This window comes from Larimichthys crocea, chromosome XXI (assembly GCF_000972845.2).
Source record: "Larimichthys crocea isolate SSNF chromosome XXI, L_crocea_2.0, whole genome shotgun sequence".
NCBI classification, from domain to species: domain Eukaryota; kingdom Metazoa; phylum Chordata; class Actinopteri; family Sciaenidae; genus Larimichthys; species Larimichthys crocea.
This window is the reverse complement of record NC_040031.1, coordinates 7,215,779-7,235,689: the sequence shown is the minus strand read 5'-3', so window position 1 is coordinate 7,235,689 and position 19,911 is coordinate 7,215,779. Positions and strand designations below refer to the sequence as shown.

Below are 19,911 nucleotides of genomic sequence, written 5' to 3'. Positions count from 1 at the left end.
GCCAGTGTGCACAGTTTTCACATTACAGTTAACAACCAGATGACCAGCTGCTAATGGCCTTGACAACACTGCAAATAGATATTGACCTTCCTAATGTGCTTCTGATGACAGAAGTTGATATAATATGCTTAAAATTATGGATGCTTGCCTATGAGTTTGCTGGTTGGAGTGGAATAGAACACTTGCAAGAGGTGCTTTCACAGTAAGTCCAAGACCATTCCCAGGTCATCATAAGGTCCTGGAAGGCAAATCTAAATCAAGTCACATGCCTTGGTGTGTTAAAGCAGTCTTGTCCCTGCAGGCTCAGTAATTGGAAATTTAAAGGAATATGGTTCTGCCTGCTTGATCAGTCTGTCTTTTAGCACACTCCAACTTACTCAGCCTATTTATGGCACCAAGCCTGAACCCAAATTGCTCCTATGAAAGATGCAAATATTTAAATACAAATGTACTAATATGCATTCATTCATACATGTTCCTATAAATGTTTGTCCTTTGCAGGGTTGTGGTGGGCTGGAGCTGATCGCAGATCATCCTCAAACAACTGCCCAACTGTAAGACGTGCACTAGGACTATTTTCAGAAACAAGTCTAGTGCTTCAGTGAGTGTTTAAGGTAGCACGACAGTGTGTATGAAATGAACTAAACTGAATGTTTATCTAAATGAGAGTGGCTCAAATGGACATCTATGGCACAGAAAAATAAACCAGAGTAAAGCAGGCACCTTGTTAGAAGGACATTGTGTTCTTTTCCTGAGATTCATTGACATTATGGAACACGCAGAATAGCCAGACTTATCTGCTAATGTCAGTCTAAGTTCCAAGTCTCCAGTGTACAGCTTTACTGCTACTGTGGTGTATACAGTAGCTTAATCCAGCCGGCTGCCAGCCGACAGCAGCAATTCTGAATGGCTGATATATCCATTCATTACATTCAGATAAGCAAGGGCCTGACATGGACCTGTCATAGACCGATCATGGACCATTTCCAGGCTGCATCTATATATACAACAGTAACAATAATACATAATACAAAATTGTTCAGAAATTTTAAAGATCATACAGTATATGTGTTAGATATTGTAAAACAGCATGATATGCAGCATAGTACTTTGAGGAAGAACTATCCGATGCTCTTTGGCTGAAACCTCACTAAGAATGACAAATCATCCCCACAGATAACGTTGATAGATATGAGCTTTGCCGTTGTAATCATTATCATTGTTGTTATTATCAACAACATCAATATTGCACCACACACACACACACACACATGCGCACACACAAAACACCCTCTGGCTTTTCTTCCGTCTTTGATAAAACATGGCATCATTCCATTTTTCAAAGCATGTCTCGAGTCAGTGTTTCAAAATGTGTCTAAATGATGTATGTTCTTTCAAATTAAAAAGAAAGAACTATACTCAAACCTTAAACATGCAGACAGTCTGTCAGAGACAGCTGCTGCTTCAGTAGTGGTGGTTGGGTCTTTAAGATAAGAAAAGAGATGAAACAAAGTGCAACTGCTTTGTAATGCTTTGTACTATATATCTATATATATCTATATCTATATATATCTATCTATATATATATATCTATATATATATAATGACAGTGATGAAAGAGAAATTGGAAGGTAATGCTGTTCTTATTGCAAATAGCAAATATTCATATCAGTTTAACCAACATAGAACTTTCCAATATTACTGTCACTGCACTAATTTTGGAAAGTCACACCAAATGCAGACAGATTGGCAGATTGATCACCCCTATCCTCTGTGTGGTGCAGATTGTGATGAGTCACTGCCTCTTCAAAGTCTGATTCACAAACATTCGACATCACAAACATAGTAGTTATAAGAAAAGAAATCCTAGCAGCTATGTGGCAGCAATGATATTTTCCGAAACATTTTATTTCCACCTAATTTGCATGTACATCAGGGCCACTTCTTATCTCATCAACTCAACGTGTCAGTCCAGTAAACTTCTACTCCATCTTTAGGGATTCTGCAGGACATCAAAGATCGACTCAGCCATGTTTCCACATTTCCTCTCTCTTTATCTCCCATGAACTCACACACAGATAAAGTCCCTCTCTGAAAGAATAGTAGTCCAACAAATCAAGACTAATGTCAGTGCCTTCTGCTCCAGATCTCAGCATATTTTGACCCGCAGGTCACACTACATCACCCACTGGAAATGACCAGAAATGCATGTCAAGTTGAATCAATTGCCTGCACAGCCACTCGTTTAATTAACATCTTGGGTGGGGGGTGGTCAGTGTGGTTTGCAGTGTGGTGAGTACAGGCTCCCAAAGGAGCAGTACGTGCTGAAATCAGCTCAGCTGTGCCTGCCATTTGTCATTATCTAATGGTAAATCCATCTGTGTCTGGTAGAGGGTCTTCGACAGGCCAAATTGCTAAGTGACCAGACAGTAAGAAAAAAAAAACAGATAGATAGATAGATAGATAGATAGATAGATAGATAGATAGATTTTGTTGTTTAAAGCAGAGAGATCAAAAGAAGTTGAAGGTTTGCTTCGATATGATGCAAACGCATACACAGATTCCTAAGCCATATTTTCTATTTAAAAAAAAAAGTCGATAGAAGACGATGGTGACAAGATAAAAGAAATTAACAGACTTTAAAGTAGGCATTAAGATGGAATACAATTTTCTGGGACAAAGACTGCAATTTTGTAATTCTCCCAATTATATGATCTGTGACTTAATTAAATTAGAATGCAGGCTAAATCAGTACTTTAATATGATTTTAATTAATGCACGTCTCAGCTATGTACACCATTTTTCAGTAGACAATATAAGAGCTTACAGGCTTTTCAGGCATATTCTGTTTATCTCTGTGCTCTTGTGTGTGTGTGTATGTGTTTGTGTGTTTGTACAGGAAAGCTTGTGTCTGCACTGTATAATGAATTTACTCAATAATTACTGCCACTGACAACCAGACTTTCTTGAAATGCAGACAAATATGTTGCAATGATGCGTCGTTTAGCCAAAGTGAGTCAGAAGCAATAGACATTGTTGCCAGATTTATTTATTTTTTTATTTATAATTGGCTGGTGCAAGATGAGGTTCATTTATTTTCATAGGATGGCTTCATGTACTACTTGTCAGAATGACACAAAACATGACTATCTACAAGTCCAGTTGAATTGAAATGGCTGGAAGGGGGGGCTGAAGGATCACAGCGGAACATGATACACTGCCGCATATTATCCTTGCCACATTTGTTGTCAACACATGGCCTTGTTTGTTTTAGGGAAACATTTTACAGACCTCAGTTAGCACCACAGTTTAAAATTCTGCTTCACCGGAGGGATGCCGCAGAGAAACTCATTGCGGAGTGGAATTAGTGCAATCAGGGGAGATATGGAATTAATATGTCTGATTAAGTGCCTGACTGAATTAGCATTTGGAGTCCAAAGAGAGTTCAATCAGGAGGGGAGGGATGAGATATGCCGTGTAGAGAGGAAGAAAAGCTGACAGATTGGGCTGTAGAGGAAAATAAAGTAACAAAGACAAGAAGGGGAGAAGAAAAGAATGAGTAAATATGAAGTGTTTTACTGTGCATAGAGCAGCCCTTTGGCTCCAGGTTTCACTTGTCTCCTGATCATGAAAATATTCTTTTCACTCACCTGCCTGTGAACTGGATTCATAGTCACCCTTCTATATTTTCACCAATATACATACCAGTTTGTAATGGTAATATGGTCAGGCCATATCAAAAGTATATGAGTCTTTGGAGACATTTTGATCAGTGAAGATACTAGTATGAAGAAGAACACATGACACAAAGAGGAAAATAGTCAGAGGGAAGCAAATAGGGTTACAATACCAACACTCCAAATGCAGAGGGAAAAATCCAGCAAAAGGTAGTTTGAGGAGAAGCAGGGAAGATGAAAGACACAGACTGCATGGTTAGCCCCAGAGAGAGAGAGAGGAGTAAATTACCAATATGAAATCTTTCCCTCGAAAACGTCTGACTCTCATATGAAAGCCTCTGAAGAAAAATGCATAAGAACGGATGCCATGCTACCGCAGGGTGATACAGGAGGCATACCACACCAAGTCAATAAGCATGTGTAACGCAAATCAATGAAAACACAACCTAGGATTGTACAATGGGAAATTGACTCTCTGTGTGGTATAAGTAAAAATGACTCTGCTTACAATTCTTGTTCATTATAAATATTAGGGAAAAGGGAGACAAAATCACTGTTTAGAAACATAGAGTACCAGAAATGGAGTGATGTAAGGAGAGAGGAGAGAAGGAATAATGAAGCATAGGGCTGAGAGGTGAAACCTTGAAGTGACAGAAAAGTAGAATACAAATTAAAAGGAACAGTGGTATATAGACATGTTTTAGTAAAGGTGAGAGACACATGGAGAGAAAAAAAGAGGACTGAGGAGTGCAAGAATATATATATATTTTTAACTATCATTAATTTTCTGGTGTGACGGACATCATGGTGAGTCACTGGGTGTGTCTGTCTCCAGGAAGAGATGAGAGCAGTAGCTGAAGTGGTTAGCATGCGGCGCCATCAAAGGGACATGGCAAACTGACAAATTGGAGAGATATTCTCTAAATTTCCCCTTCTGTTCTTTCTTCAGATTTCACTCATTTGGATTTTTCTCCGGGAATTAAATAGAAGGCTTCAATTGGTGCCCCATTTCACTCAGAAACTGACTTCTTGGTATAGTCACATTAAACTGTTTTATGATGTAATGCCTGTAATGTATCTGACTCTACTATAAAACCAACTCTGAAAATCTGGATCATTAAGTGTTTAGGCAATAAGTGCACACAGGCTAAACTGCATAAAAAGTTTAATAGTTTGTTGTGTCAGCACAAGCATTGTTACTTCAGTTTCATTTTTGCTGTGTTATAGAGAATGACGGATGTTAATGCTGAACTAGTGGACTGTGACCAACACTAAACAAACTATAAATATTCATATTCCCCAGACAATGATATATGTTCATTGTATTGACTACTCCTGCCCTTTTGTGTAGCATTGCTCTCAGGTCAAACTGGATATTCATGGTACACAGAGGATATGCTTCTTATTCTGGCATTAACATCAGGCACATTCACGTACACCAGAGGATGAGTTCGTTTCATTTTAGACCCTTCATGATTTTTTTATCTGGTGCTACAATCCAATTATGTTTCAGTTTTAGACAGAAGACATTAAAGAAAAAAAAATAGCATATTCTAATCTTCATCGGATAATTGTGGACCCCAGAGCATGAATCCTGTTTTTAGGGCTCTTTTGTTTTGTGATCTCACTCTGACTTCCTGAATAAGAAAAGATTAACCGACTGGTGTTTCCTGCTGCTATCAGGCAAATATTTCCACTATATTTCCACTCGGAAGTATTCAATACTAGAAGGCAGATTGTGCTCCCCATAGGCTGGACCCTTTTGACTTTAGTGACCTTTGACCTTTCCTTCAGTACCACCCTAAGCACTCGTGTTAACTTTTAACTTTTTAAATAAGCAATCTCATAATCTACGAGGCATATTGCTATGCATTTAGTTAATTATGTTCATGATTCCAAGGAGATAAATGTATTTACACTAAACTCAGGACAAACTTTACATTACATGATTTTCTTCATCAAATCATCAAATACTTAATAATAGTGTGGTGTAATGAGCATTGCATACTCTAGAGACAGCTGCAGGGCTTGAGACTTTAGTGTTTGTTTTAGCTGTGCCTGGGTATGTTCATTCATATCTATATAATATTGTCTATACTGTACATGACTGAGTGTAGATGAGCAAAGTGGCATGTTTTTTGCCACAGCTTTGCTTTGAAATTCTCACCTTTCACTTTTCCTCAGCCCCAAATGAGAAAACCCAGCACACAAGCCAGCATAACAACCTCTTAGTGCATATGCATGTCTATTTCCACATACTGAGACAATTCTTCACGCAGCTTTCTGAAAATCCATGTGGACACATTTCGTTGTAATGTGCAAAACCACACAAAAAGACATGTCATCAAGCAAGCTATGAACCATGCAAGAGAGCGAGCATACAGGAGTGTAGCTACTACATTGCCTCTTCAGCTCAATGCTAGGGCTCCTAAGCGGATTTACAGTGCGATATCAGAACTAAGCAGAACGCTCTTTATCAGAACTTGAAGTTGATAGTAGAGTTAAGAAAGGGATTTCTGACTACTAGAGAAGAGGTAAGCACGGACAGATTATAACGCTGATCATTATACTAAAGTGGAAGATAGAAAAAGAGAGGCAAAGAGAGGAAGTGAGCATAAACACAGGAACACATCTGTATTAGATGTTCACACAGGTCTTAACGTCAACTCACCAGATCATGACATTGGCTGTTTTGTGCCAGCAACCACAGTAAAGGTATTAATAAATAACAATGCTGAATGTAAAATGAAGTACTTGTGTTGACAAGTCCAAAACCAGACAGACACGTGGCACTCGTCTTTTCTTCTGCTCAGCTTTTTTTTTGCATGAAAGCCCAGGAAGAAGCATGAGATAGCAGGGAGCACTCGTCATGCACAATCGGCCGTGAGTGTCTCTCTCTCTCTCTCTGTCTCTCTGTCTCTCTTTCTTGACGAGGCCATCAGCCTTACAGCACTTTCCAGAACAATCTTTCACCTGACTAGCCTTTAGCTTCAGTGCCTGGCAGTACCGGCTTTTATGCTCTGCCAGTCGTGCTTGCACAGGGAGCAAATGCTCCATTGCAGAAGAGATAAGTAAATGTTACTTATTCCATGTACAAAAGCAGTATTGTACTATGTACCTTGTCACAGGCTGATAACCACTGTTTGAAGCAGGTGGCTCTTTGAGTGCAAAGGTAGACTGATGCATCTTATACCTCAATATGTGAGGTAAAAGAAAAGATGATGCAGGATCAGTGCAAAGTCTGACTTTGGTTATTTTGTGTGCTGGCAAAAATGAAAAGTTACCCCGGGTTGATGAACAGACTTACATTTGAGAATATTTAAAACACAAAATAGTACACTATTGCTCTCTTTCTGATATACTGTACATACATTAGAATGAATCATGCATCCTTATGCATGTACCGACTGTGGTCATCCATATCTACAGTGCTGTAGAGTGTACATGTGACAGTGTGTGAAAAAAGATTAAGTTAAAGAGGGGAGACAGAGAGATAACTACATGGAAAGTGAACACTGCTCTTGGGAAAGCTCTCTTTCTCTCTCAGAGGAGAGAGAGGCCGTCTGAAGAGGTTATTTATTTTTCATCTGGAGATGGAAACTGAAGAGTGGTGGGGAGAGCCCCGGTGGAATTACTGACTAGAAATGGGGCTCCTGGGGCAACTGTCTCTCTCTTCTCCCTCTTTCACCCACTCCCGCTCACTTTCCATCTCCCACGTTTCTGATCTTCACCAGAGAGCTGCCACTGTCTCTCTGGGAGAGAGGGGAGAGAGGAAAAGAAAAAGAGGAGCTGCTCATTCTCGATGCCATCTTTGCCTGCCTCACAGTCAAACTCTATTCATCCCACACTCCTGTGGTCTGCAGAGCTCTGCTTGGCTTTGCTCAGCTGTAACCGCATAGAGCAAAGCTGAGCCGAGTTGTTCTTCAGTCTCCTGCCAGGCTTGTCGGTCTCTACGTGGGAAGCATAGCTTCTTATCCCAGCCCTCCTCATTAACAACATTCCCATCACACTCCAGAGTCATTAAAAGAGCCACTTGTCCTCCCCCATCTCCTCTGGTGTTTTCCTTTCATCATTCCATTTCTCTGTTCGGATGAACCGGTGGTGTGAATGTCTTGGCTGACACCTTTACTCCACCAGGACCAGAGTGAATTATTGGAAGGCGGAGAAGTGGGGCCAGATAAGCTTTGTGAGGCTGCCTCTCCATGGCCTGTTCCAGGCATTCTTGTGTTGTCATGGGAGCCAATGAAAGACTACCTTGCTGCTCCCTATTTCTTTTAATGAACAAAGGTGTCAAATGCATCCTTACATTCAGGCCATTTGGGAGGTTCCCCATAGCTGCAAAAAGTCAAGATACTAAAAATAAAAGGTGCCGCAGAAAGTATGCAAGGAAGCTCATACTTTCAGACTGATGCAAGGCAATCCCTTCCCCTTCCTACCATCTGGGGAGGTATCCAGGTCTTGTGTCAGTGCAGGTTTTCAGCAAGCACATAATTAAAATGACATTGTTGCCACAGTACAGTAAAGTGCTCCACAGGAGCAAAGCTCGTCTGTAAGGGTTCTCACCTGGCGAGAGTGTGGTATCCCTGGAGTTTGCCATTTCTACATGACTTTCTTCCACATTCTGGTTGCTGTGCCACAACACAAATCCTCTATGCAATTTTTTTTTATGAACTGGATTAAAACAGGATGAGAAATGATGGACCTTGCTTTGCTTTTTCATTTCTAAAGAGGGAGAAAGAAAGGGTGTGCATGAAGGGGATTGGAGTAGGGGGGGGGGGGGGCTAATAGACCTGCTGCAAGAGTGGAGTACTGTTTGTATAGGGACACACTCTTCATTATTCCTCAAATAGAAACAAGCCCAGCCTCTGCTAATCTCCCTCACAACAGTAACATGAAAATGGACTGTCGCTGCCTCTTAAAGCCATGAGCTAACAATGGATGTAGAAGAAATCAAATTTGCACCCCCCACGTGATAACCTCCTTATTTCCTGCCTCTTCCCTCTTAACTGTCTCTTTCTTTGCCTTTCTCTCTCGCTCTCCCCTGTCTTCCTCTGCACTCCATCCCCCGCCTAGTTAACTTCATTGGTTGGAGAGGAAGAATGCTGAGGATGCAGGACTAAGGAGAAACCAGCATCAATTAGACTCTAAAGTGCACTTTATTTTTTTGTCCCCCCAATGCCAAATTAAATTACACTATAAATTAAAAAAAGTGCAATGGAAAAGCAATGAACTTTAATTATTGAAGCAGAACCTCAGCATGGGTCATTGCTCACTACACTCCAGGTCCTGGTGTGTGCTCTCACACTGCACATGTCCAGGCTTGGGGCCACTGTTTTCATCTGCTCAGAGATGTAAATTCCACAAAGCCAGTCAAAACTTTCCCTCACATGGAGTTTGTATGTATCCACATGCCTCAAATGATTTACATCATGCATGGGAGAAATCATACCTAATCAATAAAGTGATATTCAGACATTTTTAAAGGAAATAGAGTAATTATTTAACAATGTATGAGAAGATAAAAAAGCTCTTCCTAAAAGACTTTCCCCCCCAGTTGGTTAGTATACACTCTGAACGTAACAGAAAAGATCAAACCGCTTTGATAATTCAGCCGAGAACACTGGAGACTCAGTGGGAAACAAATTAAACACGATAACTAAGACTGTGCTTCCCCCCATGTGGATCGGGTAGATGGGGTAACGCGTGTCTGAGAGTGAGCCTGACATAGAGAGGGAAGAGAAAGCGTGAGACAGCAGCTGTGATTTCCCTCTATTTCTTTTCTGGGAGGACTGCCAGGTCAGATGGCATGGAGTGACGTGACCTGTGTAAAATGTTACTGCCTTTTGCCAGTGTTTTATCTTTCTATTTTAAGTGTGTAGTGTAAATTCTGACCTGTGCTGAAAAAAAGTATGGATGGTCTGGATGGAATGCTAACAGCAACCTTTCATTTAAATCCACTCGGCTTCCCAGCTGCAGTCAATAGAAAGCTAAGAAATCATGCAGGAAATAAAATGGCTGAAGGCGTCTCATGACTAAAAAAAGGTTCTGTTACTTCACGAGTCACAATAAGCGCCTAAGGTTTTAGATTATTATCATGGGATTATCAAATTGCATGGGATGATGTGTAGGTTGACTCAGGAATTAATCTAGATATTCTTTGATTAAAGTTATTTGGCTTCATCAATATGGGGCACTTGATGATATCAAGGACATCAAGCAAAATAAGAGCAAAAGAATTAAAAGAGGGAGTGTGATGAGAGGATAAAGTAGGTCATCAGATAGCATAACAGGTCAACAGATAATCTTGCTATATATCCTTCTTTACATGCTGCTTTCACATGCAAATATCAAAGACTTTTTTTTGTTTTTCTAACTGAGATCAAACCCCACACTTGAATTAGATGCCTTAGATTGCTCAAGGCAATGGACAATAATACCTTGAAATATCACACAAAGCATCACTAAATGAGACCAGGGAAATTAAATTATTGATTGAACATTTCTCACATAGTCTCAGCAAAAAGACAACATGGCAACATGGGATATTTTCTGTACTTCAATTGGCTCTATAGAATTATTGCTTACAATGAGGCAACATCAGCAGAATGAACATGAGTGAATGGTAAAATGTAATTTTCAAGTCAGATCTGAAGGACATTAAGACAAGGTTACTAAGGCGAGATTTTTTCTCAGTTTCTCTCACAAAGTCTATTCATCAGAATTAGTTATGATTTAGTAGTAGTATACTGGCCGGCTTCATTCTATTTGATAAATGTTACTACTAAATCTTTACTGTATTGAACACCCACCTTTCCTCCCTCGGTACCTAAAAGACACCATTTTCTTTGAACAGCTTGAAAAACATTATGTTAATATATTCAGTGCCAAAGAAGGAAACAGTGTAATGTTTTTATAATGTAACAATGTGGGTGTTGGGGGGGATGCAAGGCCTTTGACTTTAACACAGCAGACCAGGTCCCATCACTTACCAATGGTCAACAATAGTTTTCTTCAATCAAGTAGTTTTAGTCACCTAAACATTTTGTGAAACAGATAAGAAGTCATATTTGAGATTAGGATCAATTGACAAATAACATATTTTGTGTTTTTAAATACATTTCTGTTCCATTCACTAACGACAACCATGAGACGCACTTAAATGTTATTAAAATGGACCGGGCATTGAGAATACATTGTTCCTCATAACATAGTAATCCTAAAGTCAAGAATAATGCTCAAGGCCCATTCTGTCATTCATGGGAACTTGTTGCTCCATTTTCTTTTAAGTTTTACATTTACTCTGTTATTTTTCATCTTTTTAGTGGAAAGCATAACAGGCTTTATCATTATCATTAAGAGGAATGAGTAGGATGGGGTAACCTGCTAGGAAACTTGACTATCCTTGGCATTCTCACTTTTATGGTGTAGCGCTAATAAAATATATAATGGTTTTGCTTAAGAAACCAGGATTTACCATTAAAAAAATACTTACAGTGAGTTTATGTGACTTTTTCTGAACAGAGGCCCAACTGGATAATTGGCAATAATGGTAAATGCTAAAATGTTGTGAAGCAGCAGCAGCAGCTTGGCCATAAAGTCAACATACTGATTCAGTCCCCAACAAATACATTTCAATCTATTCAATCAAGTTTGCTAACACTGGCCAACATTAGCCTCAATGAGCTATTTGCAATAGCCGACTTGTGTTACAATTACACCTACACTTCATGTTTATTTAAATGAGCAAAGTTTAATTTTATCGTTTATGAATTCAACTTAAACACCCTATTTCTCCTTTATTGTAAAACACATTTAAGCTATATAATAAACGGATTAATCAAGATTGTATAGTTTGAAAGGCATATTTGGATTGTTTTTTTTTTTTACAATGGATTAATTGGGTAAGAAGTAGAGCTCACTTACAATTCTACTACTTACTATTTATAGACGTGTATACTCCCTACACACATTTTTACTCACAGGCACGGCACGCACCACCTCTGATTTCCTTGTTGAAATAGGCCTGTTATACAATTGAATTAGAGTGAATCATTATTTGTTGGTGTCGTCTCCTGGTGGTTTACATAACCAGGATTTAATAATAGAACAAAAGTGCGTAAATACTCTCCCACAATACTACTGGTGCTCCCTGACCAAGAAACAGTACTCCTCTACTATATATATATATATATATAACTATATATATATATCCATATAATATATATATAATAGTAGAAGCAGAGAGGAGAGACGCACGCTCGAGAGAGTAGATATATAAGACGCGACGAATTTTCAAGCATGTAATGAACCAAAAAAGTACATTTCCCTTGCCATATGCCTGTCATGCTCACCCTGCCGAGTCACAGGCATCTTGGCCTCTGCAGTTTTTTTTTTTTGTTTGTTTTGTTTGTTTTGTTTTTTTATTACAGAAATGCAGAAATGTCCCAAGGGCATTTAGTTTTGGCATCAAAATCCAATGGATCAAAACGCAGTGGTGTACACAGCTTTGTTTCAGATTTGCTCATGAGACAGGGTGCCGTTTCAGTTTGAACTTGAACACATATCTCATTACAGACGATGCCGGAGCAGTCACTGCTACAAGCTGCACACAGCACTCAGAACTGTGTCTGCATCGTCAGACAGTGTGAGTTCAGCCAGTAATGAATTCTTACATACAGCATGTGAGAAGACATCATAGACAGATACAGAGCATAGATTTTAGTGTGCTGTTAGATCTCTGCACAGAGAGTCTCACAATTTTGATTTTTTTGCTAAAATATACAAATTATTTGCATTTCATCAAGAAATGCAAATCTTTTAAATATTAAAAATATAAGTGCTGTAAGATGTTAGATGAAAGATTCAAAACTTCTGTTTAAATGACCAATTTTGACCAATATGCCAACACTGAAGCTTCATTACTGGCGAACAAATTACAGAGCTTCAGCTGGAGACGAACAAAAGCCTGACTGAGGGACACGCTCAGCTGGCAGACATTTAACTTTAGCTGGAGACCCCAGGAGTGTGTGTGTGTGTGTGTGTGTGTGAGTGAGTGAGAGAGAGAGACTCCATGTTAGCAGTCACATCACATCGCAGTTTGCAACCACATTGATTAAGAAAGTCACCATGCAGACTAATTTGGACATGGAGCAGACTAAACGATTACTGGCAACTGCTGATTTCTTATGAGGACATCACAAGACCTAAATTGTTATTGCAAAAATACAGCACCATACCCTCAATGTTTTTTTATGCAGCTTTTAATTAATTTATCCGTGCCCTGCATGTGTAGGCACTGGTAAATAATGCAGTCTGTGTGCAATACGTGTGATTACACATATGTAGACATGTGTAATCAGTTCTTGTGTGGGTGCGTATCTCTGTGTGGTTTTAGTATAGGGGAATTGCATGTCAGTACGTACTGTATATGTGAGGGGGTGTTTTATTTATCTCTCTCTATTTGTGGATGCGGCCCTTTGAGAGACTCAAAGCAAATTCTATTGTAAACCTCAAGCTACTGAGGGACTGCGGGAGCCAAAGCCATCCATCAGAGCTGGACATGTCCCCCATATGCAAACAAATGAATTAGCGCGCTCGCCTCCCACTGGGCCCACACCACAGCAGGGCAAAATAGGGTGCAAGGATGTTAGGAGAGGTGAAAGAATGCCATATAATGAGATGAAGATTAGAAAACCCTCCCGTGGCACTGAAGTGAAAGGACAGGCAAATATGAGGATAAATGAGGAATAAGGTCAAGTGAATTGGTTCTATGAAAACGAGAGGAGGCCAAAGACGGAGTGTTAAAACTCTTCACCTCTTTAGAAGTGTGTAGTACTGAAGACAATGTGGCTGTAAGATCTGTGGTTATCCTTTAAAGGGTCTGTAATCACTGGAAGTGGGTGCACAAGAACCTGACTGCACACAGCTGTGTGTCACTTTTTTTTTTTTTTTTTTCGGCACTGTGGTGCTATCGTCCTCTAGGAATGATTAACCCAGAAGAGCTTAATATAGAAAGAGAGGAAGAAATAGATGGGAGAGAAGGATGGGAGGACAAGTGGGAGATAGAGATAGATAGACAGATAGATAAAGAGAGAGGGAGAGAGAGAGAATGAGAGAGACCGAGATGAGGGCATAGAGGACATTATTGTATTCCATGGAGAGTCTACTCTTTACCTCTGCACATCAACCCATGTTCACCACCGTTTAGCAATCTGTCTGCTAATTAATCATGCACTGTAATCAGTCAGAGGCACTGACATACTGCGTGTGTTTGCATGGCTTTGGGCTGGCTACATCGTGTGTGTTGGAAAACAAGTACACGATGAGAATAAAAGAGACAGACTGCATGTCATGTTGCTGCTGCAATCCTCCTGTCTGTAGCGACAATGTTGCAATGCAATCAGCCTTTTGAGTTTAAGTTCCCATACTGTTGCTCCCTCATGCTCCAGAAAATACAGTACAGTGTTTAATGCTTTATGTCACATGTGTACACATTATATTTTTATTTCAACGCTTCTTCTTAGCTATCTTGTGTTGATGACTCAACTGTCTTTTGTGAGCCTGTCTCAGAAATCAGAGGTGCGAATGATGGATGGTGTCTCCTGATTACGGGAAGGTATATAATCTAAACGAGTGCAGTATTCATGATGCTGATAATGACCTCCAGAGTGGAATGATATCACAGTGATTGGAGATGGATTGACTGCATTGCCACCAGGGAGAGCAATCATGTCTGCAGCTATTCTGGCTAATTGTGACATGGTGGCAGTGGCAGCAGGGGTGGGCTGGGTTAGCATCCGACACAGAACACCAGCCAAGCCCCGCTAGCTCACATACAGCCATCAGTGCTAATCTCCCGCTATGCGCTAACAATAGCGCTGATGTGCTTTGCTTTCTGGAGGAGCTTTGCTCCCTCCTCCCCGAGCCTGCCTTGTTTGTGCGATGCCCCAGCAGCCAGCCGTCTTTAGCTTTCCCATTACCGATGGGAACAGTGGAGCTGAAATCAGCTGTAAGGGCATTGTCGCTCCCCTGGAATGGCTGAGTGATTGAAGGCAAACAGGTTACCGGATTCAGAATCACATGAGCTGGGAAATGTAGAGGATGTGGATAAACAGTTCTCTAAAGCAATTACTTGGCATAAATCACATTGAGATTAGTGGACGAGGAAAAAAACGTGGAGCAGGTTAGAGGAGATAGGAGAGGAAGATACAGTACTTTGTGTTTAAACAGTGCAGTGGACAGGATAAAAGAGTTTGGAGAGAGATGGAGAGTGAGAGAGAGAGAGAAGAAACAAAAATAACAGGAACAACCCTTTGAAATAATGCAAGTCAGCAGAAAATGAGCAGCTTCACCGAGGGAACCTTCACTGACAATAGCTGCCAAAGGACAGTAGGATAGGGTTCATTGTTTTCACCAATTGCCACCAAAAAAAATAACACAATTTTCTAAAAAACAAACAAAACAAAAAAAACAGACTGGTCTAAACTGATTTTCTCTTGACTCATCTGTGCCCCACACATCCAACTGCTGTGTTTCCTACCAGAGGACACTAAACTCCACAGTTTGCAGTACATATCAGCCACCAAATAACATGCTTTGTTGCTAAGAGTGGGTTGTAATACGTACAGTGTTTGACACACATAAAATATTAATAATGTATTATGCACAGTATTCATTACTCATGTAGTAATAATATAAATTATATCAATTCATTTCAATTCATTCTATTGATGGTAGAGGTTATTCTGTAACTGCTGTTTTATGCATTACCAAAACATAAATTAAAATTCACTAATTGGGATAATAAATGTATATGTATAAATATATGTACAAGACATGATATGATCGCTCTTTTTCGCAGTTGAACACTCCATATTTCCCACATTTATTGACATATTTATAAGCATGTTTGCTGTAACACATTTCATAAGGTCTTTAAATCGTGCAACAGCCCCTGGGCATTGGGCTTAAAACAAGGCAAATTTCACTGGACCTCTGCTGCACTGACAAGGGGATGGTTCCCCCCTCAGTGTGTCAAAGTCTAATCCTCCATTTTAACACACTTCCTCAAGCTTTCTTTATTTGTCTGTCTGTATTCCTCTCTCTTCCGGCACCTTGAGGTTATTCAAAGACATAAGCTGTGGGTAATGCGTGAGATATGCGGTGGCTTGTGCAAATTTCGTCCAGCATAATGGAAATGGCAACTGTCATTCAAAATGCTAGTTCACTGCAAAGTCCAGAAGCAGGGGCATCATTATGCATTATGCCAGCCACTTCCTTGATTAGGTAGAGAGAGAGAGAGAGAGAGAGAGAGAGAGAGACAGGCAGACAGAGAGAGATCCCAGAACCCGCTAAGCTGAATGACAGCCAAAGACACAGTTAGAGAAAGTGGGACTGCAATGTCACACACAACAGCAGGTTAGTAGGCATCTGGCAAGTGAACATTAACTTGCAGACTGCAAGAGTTCACAAGCAGGTCCGACACACCAAAAGCCACAGTAACCATAATCAACACACAGGACGTTTGGAACAGACACACTACTCTTCTTGGCCTGTTACCCATTTTCAAGGTGAGGGAGGTATTAAAATAAATGGGTGATACATTTCACAATCAAATAAAATAGATAATGATGTGCCTACAGCAAGTTCAATTCATGCATCTATTCAGTGCCAAAATACAATACGCTGACCGTTTTCCACAAAGGTCAATTGGGGTGCAATGCACCCTCAGATATAATTAATGGACCCCCCCTCTCTGTGCTCATAATTGCCTGAGCACAGTCCAAGTTCTTTGATTTAATTCTGTTTGATTAATTTCACGGTGCTTGGAATTGTGTTTACCACAGAAATAATATTTATTTCACACTATGCACTCCTGCTTCTGCTCCAACGATTATTTCAAGTTGGCCTAAATGATGTTATGGCCAACGACTGGCTGTTAAGAGACTTGAAAATCAGCGTATGCACCTGTAATGCCTGAGTGCATTTTTTGAAGTAAACAAATGTAAATCAGGGAGAAGAAATAACAGATCCTTCCCTTTTGTCAGATTAATTTAAAATTAAGATAAGCATCAAAGACACGCTTGCTCAATGCAGTACTCTCAGGACTAGCTGCTACAACAATTACACTATAATTTAAACGGAGATTGTAAAATCAAACACAGGTTGTTAATTCAATAATTTGCTTATCTGTAAATTAAAAAAATACTAATGTGGGCCTAATATAAAGTATGTGTATTAGTATATGAGCTTTAGGCCGCTTATGGTAATTTTAGATGTAACCACCTGTAAGTTTACATTCTTAGGCAGTACATAAATAAAACAGTACTAAAATCTAAAAAAAAAAAAAAAAAAGGAAGGAAGATGAAAAAGCCAACAGAAAACAGACAAAACATGTCATCCCAGTTTAAAAATTCATGCTGAACTTTCCGTTTGGAGCACACAAAACAATACAATTCTTGTTAATTTGGATTAGGGTCCACTTTACAGAGGCTATAATCACAATACAGCAGATCCTTTGAGGTTGGAACAAATGAGTACAGAAATGACAGAACAGTCGCATGAAGATTTGTTCTTCTATTTCACCACAGAGAACACTAGATCTTGCCTAAGTTGGTGAATCTCTTTCCCCTCACAATGATGAAATCCTCCACTGTCATGTCAAATAAAAGGAGGTTTTTAGCTTTTGGGCATGAAAAAAAAAAGAATAAATAAATAACTCTTTCTCTATTTGCTCAGCTATCCATTGAAGTCCATTTGTATTTTTGATATTATGGGTGTGCTTCTGACACCCGCAGTATAATTTATATGACTTATACAGCTCATTTACAGATTGATAGCTGCCATTCTTAACTGGCTATAACAAATGTCTCATCACTGCACAAAAGTTACCATACTGGATCTAATGTTATGCCAGAGACTCCACAGAGCTACTTCCATTCTTCATTAAAATCTAATTTGTCTAAGCCGGTGTTTTTTATGCATCATTTTATTCTGTAAAAGGAAACACGATTTGCCATTTTACGTTCATCTTTCAAAACCGAACACTGAAATGACACAAAAAGAAGAATTCCAATAAGGGCGTCCAGAGCGGGGTGAAGTTAGGAGTTGATTGTTCTCAATAGACGCAGCGATAAGAAAATGGTGAGGCAGCGTTTTTTAGCTTAAACATCCTACAATAAGAATGTGTCACTCATTCGTCCTTCAAAAGACCTTGTCCTTATCAGCCGACCAGTTGTGTACATTGTGATCTTGTCCAGACTACAATAGGAAGAGCTTGTTTCTGTTCTGCTTCCGTACTGAAGTGGTTTAGCCTTTTTAGCCGTAAGGGACACCTCACATTCATATGACCTCTTTTAACTACAACTCCACATTCCAATTCAGGCATCACAAAAAGAAATAGCACAGCAGAATTGTGCCTTAGAGCATAGAAATATGCAATATGATGGCCAGGACATGATAGGGGCTTTATAGAATAACGAAACACCTAGAGATGAAGCTAATGAATACAGAAAGAATCTGACTCCCTTTTATGCTCCGATTAGTGTTATGCAAATGCAGAGCACACTGGCGGGGGGGGGGAGAAAGAGGAAGGATTGCATGCCAGTGACTGTAGGGGTCCCACCTGTTTCATCAGGCACAGAAGACCCTTTTAACCTGTCCACACAGTCCTAAAAGAAACACAAACCTGGCTTTGAAATGGCTTTGTCATTCTCAACAGCTCATTGTGGATTTGCTTATGAAACGGATGATTTTACAGACACCACCTGTTTTCGAATCTGTGTTTTCTCTTTTTCAACGTGATGTGACGCAAAGAGAGCTGATTACCACATAACATTCATCTGCAGATCAGATGCAGATTTAAATCAACACACACCTTTTGATATCGGCGGCATTGGGGAAGGGTGGGAAACCTACATCATAGAAACGAAGCTGCAAGTGCTGTAACCGCTTTCCAGGAACACAAAAGGATAAATTGAAGAGGAGCTGTACACAGTGATCAACCTTTGTTCCCTACACCCACACATGCTCACTCTTACACACACATACACCGCACTCATAAACCTCTGCACCATGCAGTCCCAGAGAGAAAAGGCAATCCTCACAGCTCATGAATATTACAATGAGCTGGATCTGGGTCATTAATATGACACAGTCGTTACACTGGAGCCCAATTAGCAGTCAACATAGAGCCTGGAATGTTCCCCTGTTACTAAACATAATCACTATATCACTGTGACAGACCCCAGAGCAGGGACAGATCAAACTACACAATCACATACAAGAAATATCAAGGACTTGTCTACAAGATTGCTTGACTAGACGAGGAGGTCACGGCTGCTTGGCAACATTCAGTCAACACTGTTTAGAAATAGTAGACCTGATTGACTGACTGCCACAGAATGTGAGGATTCTCTACTGTAAACAAACAAAATATTATGTAATGCTGTGATATCTGCCTTGTTTGTGTGATGCCCCTGCAGCCAGTCATCAAGTAAAAATGTTCTCCCAGTGGAGTATGCCAAAATGACTACACACGTTTTGTGAAAAATCTACAAAAATGAAAAATGTAACCACCACAAAACACATAAAAGTATGAAGAATTATCAAAAGTAGGAGGTTCATGCTGCAGACGCCAGATCCAACCCTCCTCTGTGCAGTCACCCTAATTTTTCGCTAATGCAGCAGCAATGGCATCATCCCTCACTGGGTTCCCAACGCCAAAATTTGGTATAATCAATTCTCAGCTGAGTTGGAAGTATCACTGTGGGGAATTTAACCTTTGTCTCTGGCATGTGGATGATTGTTTGGTCCCCATTTAATTTATGTGTCCAACGTGTTTTCTTAAAACATTCTCCCAGACTGGAGCACTCATCTTCAAAATTCTTGATTTCTACTGGAAACTACTTGACCTAATTGTTCCTCGGTGGCAGGTTTTAAGAAAATAAGGCCCTTGGAACTCAAAGATCAACAAAATGACTTGTTAAGACAATAATTTATTTTTGCAGATTCCTTTCGCCCAGTTTGCCAGATTTAAGGTGCTATATTTACAGAATAGGTCACAAATGGAAAAAAATATTCATAATTATGATTTCATTAGTGTTATAGTGCCATATTAAACTTCAATGTTCCTACAGTAGCCCAGAATGAATAAACACAGAATCTACACAGCTAGATAGAAACTAAATCTTAATATACTGTAGCGTTATAATATTTGCTTAGATCAGTTTTGCAG

General features: G+C 39.8%; 1 protein-coding gene across 2 annotated transcripts in view; it reads right to left on the bottom strand.

The window, feature by feature from the left end:
• Nucleotides 1-19,911, bottom strand: part of lrrc4ca (leucine rich repeat containing 4C, genome duplicate a) — a 137,069-nt gene that overhangs the window by 14,224 nt on the left and 102,934 nt on the right. The window lies entirely within an intron of this gene.